General features: G+C 39.4%; 1 non-coding gene across 1 annotated transcript; it reads left to right on the top strand.

Moving 5' to 3' along the window:
- The first annotated feature begins 1,204 nt into the window (after nucleotides 1-1,204).
- Nucleotides 1,205-1,312, top strand: LOC130947052 (small nucleolar RNA R71). Its single transcript, XR_009072465.1, has one exon. It is a non-coding gene; the product is annotated as a small nucleolar RNA R71 (small nucleolar RNA).
- Nucleotides 1,313-6,095: the final 4,783 nt, after the last annotated feature.

Here is a 6,095-nt window from a genome sequence, read left to right as displayed (position 1 = left end):
GAGGCATGAGGTTTACACTTGACCCTAAGTCACACAGAGCCTTCTTGAAGGTCATGGTGCCTATGGTACAAGGTATTGAAAACTTCCCAGGATCTTGTCTCTTTTGAGGTAATTTCTGCCTAGACAAGTCATCCAGTTCTTTGGTGAGCAAAGGAGGTTTATTCTCCCAAGTCTTATTTCCAATTAACTTGTCATTTAGCTTCATGATTGCTCCAAGGTATTTAGCAACTTGCTCTTCAGTGACATACTCATCCTCTTCAGAGGAAGAATACTCATCAGAGCTCATGAAAGGCAGAAGTAAGTCCAATGGAATCTCTATGGTCTCATTTTGAGCTTCAGATTCCCATGGTTCCTCATTAGGGAACTCAATGGAGGTCAGTGCACGCCCATTGAGGTCTTCCTCAGTGGCGTTCACTGCCTTTTCTTCCTCTCCAAATTCGGCCATGTTGATGGCCTTGCACTCTCCTTTTGGATTTTCTTCTGTATTGCTTGGAAGAGTACTTGGAGGGAGTTCAGTAATTTTCTTGCTCAGCTGTCCCACTTGTGCCTCCAAATTCCTAATGGAGGACCTTGTTTCAGTCATGAAACTTTGAGTGGTTTTGATTAGATCAGAGACCATGGTTGCTAAGTCAGAGGGGTTCTGCTTAGAATTCTCTGTCTGTTGCTGAGAAGATGATGGGAAAGGCTTGCCATTGCTAAACCTGTTTCTTCCACCATTATTGTTGTTGAAACCTTGTTGAGGTCTCTGTTGATTCTTCCATGAGAAATTTGGGTGATTTCTCCATGAAGAATTATAGGTGTTTCCATAGGGTTCTCCTAGGTAATTCACCTCTTCCATTGAAGGGTTCTCAGGATCATAGGCTTCTTCTTCAGATGAAGCATCCTTAGTACTGCTTGGTGCATTTTGCATTCCAGACAGACTTTGAGAAATCAAATTGACTTGTTGAGTCAATATCTTGTTCTGAGCCAGAATGGCATTCAGAGTATCAATCTCAAGAACTCCTTTCTTCTGACTTGTCCCATTGTTCACAGGATTCCTTTCAGAAGTGTATATGAATTGGTTATTTGCAACCATTTTAATCAGCTCTTGAGCTTCTGTAGGCGTCTTCTTCAAATGAAGAGATCCTCCAGCAGAGCTATCCAGAGACATCTTGGATAGTTCAGAGAGACCATCATAGAAAATACCTATGATGCTCCATTCAGAAAGCATGTCAGAAGGACACTTTCTGATTAATTGTTTGTATCTTTCCCAAGCTTCATAGAGGGATTCTCCATCCTTCTGTCTGAAGGTTTGGACTTTCACTCTAAGCTTGCTCAATTTTTGAGGTGGAAAGAACTTTGCCAAGAAGGCATTGACTAGCTTTTCCCAAGAGTCCAGGCTTTCTTTAGGTTGAGAATCCAACCATGTTCTAGCTCTGTCTCTTACAGCAAAAGGGAATAGCATAAGTCTATAGACCTCAGGGTCTACCCCATTAGTCTTGACAGTGTCACAGATTTGCAAGAACTCAGCTAAAAACTAATGAGGATCTTCCAATGGAAGTCCATGGAACTTGCAATTCTGTTGCATTAGAGAAACTAATTGAGGCTTAAGCTCAAAGTTGTTTGCTCCAATGGCAGGGATAGAGATGCTTATCCCATAGAAGTCGGGAGTAGGTGCAGTAAAGTCACCCAGCACCTTCCTTGCATTGTTTGTATTGTTGTTGTTTTCGGCTGCCATGTGTTCTTCTTCTTTGAAGAATTCGGTCAGGTCCTCTAAAGAGAGTTGTGCTCTGGCTTCTCTTAGCTTTCTCTTCAAGGTCCTTTCAGGTTCAGGATCAGGCTCAACAAGAATGCTTTTGTCTTTGCTCCTGCTCATAAGAAAGAGAAGGGAACAAGAAAATGTGGAATCCTCTATGTCACAGTATAGAGATTCCTTGAAGTGTCAGAGGAAAAGAAGAGTAGAAGACAGAAGTAGAAAATTCGAACTTATCAAAGGAGATGGAGTTCGAATTTTGCATTAAGGAATAGTGTTAGTCCATAAATAGAAGGATGTGAGAAGAAGGGAGGTAATTTTCGAAAATTAAGTGAAAGATTTTGAAAACATTTTTGAAAAACTCTAATTGATTTTCGAAAAATAAGAGTGGGAAAGAAATCAAGTGATTTTTGAAAAAAGTTTTGAAATTAGAAATCAAAAAGATATGATTGAAAACTATTTTAAAAAAAAGATGTGATTAAAAAGATTTGATTGAAAAGTTATGCTTTTAAAAAGATATGATTGAAAAGATAAGATTTGAAAACAATTTTAAAAAGATTTGATTTTGAAAATTAGTAACTTGGCTATCAAGAAAAGATATGATTCAAACATTAAACCTTTCTCAACAGAAAAGGCAACATACTTGAAATGTTGAATCAAATCATTAATTGATAGCAAGTATCTTTGAAAAAGGAAAGAAATTGATTTTGAAAACATTTGATTGAAAAGATATGATTTGAAAAAGATTTGATTTTGAAAAACTTTGAAAACTTGAAAAAAAATTGATTTGAAAACAAAATCCTCCCCCTTGTGCCATCCTGGCGTTAAACGCCCAGAATGGTGCACATTCTGGCGTTTAACGCCCAAACTACTACCCTTTTGGGCGTTAAACGCCCAGCCAGGCACCCTGGCTGGCGTTTAAACGCCAGTCTGTCTTCTTCACTGGGCATTTTTGAATGCCCAGCTTTTTCTGTGTGATTCCTCTGCAGTATGTTCTGAATCTTCAATTCTCTGTATTATTGACTTGAAAAGACACAAATTAAAAATATTTTTGGATTTTTAATAATGAGGAATAATCAAAATGCAACTAAAATCAAATAAACAATGCATGCAAGACACCAAACTTAGCAGTTTGTATACTATTGACACTAACAAAATGAGAATGCATATGAGACACATAAACACTCAAGTCAATAGAATTTAAAGATTAGAGTAAGAAATCATCAATAACATCTTGAAGATCCTTAAGACACATGAATGAATGCATGCAATTGACACCAAACTTAAAATGAGACTAGTGTCTCAATAAGAAACATAACATATATTTTTTTTTTGGTTTTTATGATTTTGTAATTTTTTTTTGAGTTTTTTCGAAAATTATATGGAAAAGAAAAGGTATCAAAATTCTTAATGAGAATTCCAGGAATCATGCAATGTTAGTCTAAAGCTTTAGTCTAAAGGAATTAGACATGGCTAGCCAAGCTTCAGCAGGACATTGCATTCAAGAGCTAAATTGATGATAATCAATCAGCTTTGGTGATGATAAGAACATCACCTTAAAACACTAGAATTCATTCTTAAGAACTCTGAAGAAAAATACCTAATCTAAGCAACAAGATGAACCGTCAGTTGTCCAAACTGAACAATCCCCGGCAACGGCGCCAAAAACTTGGTGCGCGAAATTGTGAACAATACTTTTCACAACTCTCATAATCCCCGGTCATGAACTCCAAAAACTTGGTAGCTCAATTCCATGGCATTACACAACTTCGCACAACTAACCAGCAAGTGCACTGGGTCGTCCAAGTAATACCTTACGTGAGTAAGGGTCGATCCCACGGAGATTGTTAGTATGAAGCAAGCTATGGTCATCTTGTAAATCTTAGTCAGGCAGACTCAAATGGATATGGTGATGAACGAAAATAACATAAAAGATAAAGATAGAGATACTTATGTAATTCATTGGTAGGAACTTCAGATAAGCGCATGAAGATGCCTTCCCTTCCGTCTCTCTGCTTTCCTACTGTCTTCATCCAATCCTTCTTATTCCTTTCCATGGCAAGCTTGTGTAAGGTTTCACCGTTGTCAATGGCTACCTCCCATCCTCTCAGTGAAAACGATTGCATATGCTCTGTCACAGCACGCGGAATTCAGCTGTCGGTTCTCGGTCAGGCCGGAATAGAATCCATTGATTCTTTTGCGTCTGTCACTAACGCCCCGCCTGCTAGGAGTTTGAAGCACGTCACAGTCATTCAATCATTGAATCCTACTCAGAATACCACAGACAAGGTTTAGACCTTCCGGATTCTCTTGAATGCTGCCATCAGTTCTCGCCTATACCACGAAGACTCTGATCTCACGGAATGGTTGGCTCGTTTGTCAGGCGAGCACTCGGTTGTCAGGCGATCAACCATGCATCGTGCAATCAGGAATCCAAGAGATATTCACTAGAGCCTTGGTTGCTTGTAGAACAAAAGTGGTTGTCAGTCACCTTGTTCATAAGTGAGAATGATGATGAGTGTCACGGATCATCACATTCATCAAGTTGAAGAACAAGTGATATCTTAGAACAAGAACAAGCGGAATTGAATAGAAGAACAATAGTAATTGCATTAATACTCGAGGTACAGCAGAGCTCCACACCTTAATCTATGGTGTGTAGAAACTCCACCGTTGAAAATACATAAGAACAAGAGTGATCATTGGTTTTGGCCCCAGAGAGGGAACCAGAAGAACCAAGATCTGATCTAAGAACTAGATGTCCAAAGATGAAAATACAATAGTAAAAGGTCCTACTTATAGAAAACTAGTAGCCTAGGGTGTACAGAGATGAGTAAATGACATAAAAATCCACTTCCGGGCCCACTTGGTGTGTGCTTGGGCTGAGCAATGAAGCAATTTCGTGTAGAGACTCTTCTTGGAGTTAAACGCCAGCTTTTATTCCAGTTTGGGCGTTTAACTCCCATTTGGGTGCCAGTTCCAGCGTTTAACGCTGGGATTCCTGAGGGTGACTTTGAACGCCGGTTTGGGCCATCAAATCTTGGGCAAAGTATGGACTATCATATATTGCTGGAAAGCCCAGAATGTCTACTTTCCAACGCCGTTGAGGGCGCGCTAATTGGGTCTCTGTAGCTCCAGAAAATCCACTTCGAGTGCAGGGAGGTCAGAATCCAACAGCATCTGCAGTCCTTTTTAGTCTCTGAATCAGATTTTTGCTCAGGTCCCTCAATTTCAGCCAGAAAATACCTGAAATCACAGAAAAACACACAAACTCATAGTAAAGTCCAGAAAAATGATTTTTAACTAAAAAATAATAAAAATATACTAAAAACTAACTAGATCATGCCAAAAACATACTAAAAACAATGCCAAAAAGTGTATAAATTATCCGCTCATCAGGGTCCAAGGAGGTCGAAATCCCACTTTGCGAATGGCCAGGGTGACGTAACACTAATGAGCTCTTCTGGAGGAGCGATATAGAAGTTAGAATACTTCTGACATGGTGGGCATATTCTGATGAATATTGTTGCTTCTTTTTGTAAGGTTGGCCAGAAGAAACCAGCTCGGAGTACCTTTTTAGAAAGAGCTCGTGCCCCCAAATGGTTGCCACACGTACCACTGTGTACTTCTTCCAATACTTCCTTTGTATTGGAGGTGGGCACACATTTTAGGAGGGGTGTTGAGATTCCTCTTCTGTATAAGATGTCGCCCACTATGCTGTAGTATTGTGCCTCTCGTTTTAGCCTTTTTGCCTCTTTTTTATTTGTGGGAACTATCTCTAACTTGAGGTAGTTGATTATGGGGATCATCCACCCTTGGTCTTGACCTGATACGACTAAGACCTTTTCTTCCTCCAAGATCGATGGACTTTGTAACGTCTCTTGGATGAGGCTTCTATTGTTGTCCCCTAGTTTGGTGTTGGCTAGATTTAAAAGGGCATCAGCTCAGGCATTTTATTCTTGAAGTATATGTCGGACCTCATATTCTCTGAGCTATCTGAGTTATGATGACAGATCATCATATACCCATTTTTCAAGCTAATTTCACTTGTTTTACTAGTCTTTATGCACTTTCTTGTATCCTAAGTAAGCAATTTGGAATGAAAATGCATAACTTCTTTAAGTCAAGCAACCACCATTAAATTGATGCTAAACCATGAGGTTTAAGCAAGAATTAATTGATTTTTAATGAATTATAAACCTTATGAGTTTAGAGATACTTTGAGTGGTTGTTTTGGTTTCTTGTAGGTGAAGAAAGGAAGAAAAGAGGAAAAACGTGGCTCAAGAAAGCGTGGCCCAAGGGAAGAAGGAATGTGGCGCATAGAAGGAGGAAGCAAACATTGCCCTCCACAAGGGCACACTGC

The sequence above is a fragment of the Arachis stenosperma genome, chromosome 8 (genome assembly GCF_014773155.1).
Source record: "Arachis stenosperma cultivar V10309 chromosome 8, arast.V10309.gnm1.PFL2, whole genome shotgun sequence".
Lineage (NCBI taxonomy): Eukaryota > Viridiplantae > Streptophyta > Magnoliopsida > Fabales > Fabaceae > Arachis > Arachis stenosperma.
Note: the sequence above shows the minus strand (reverse complement) of the source record. Positions and strands in the feature narration are given on the sequence as shown.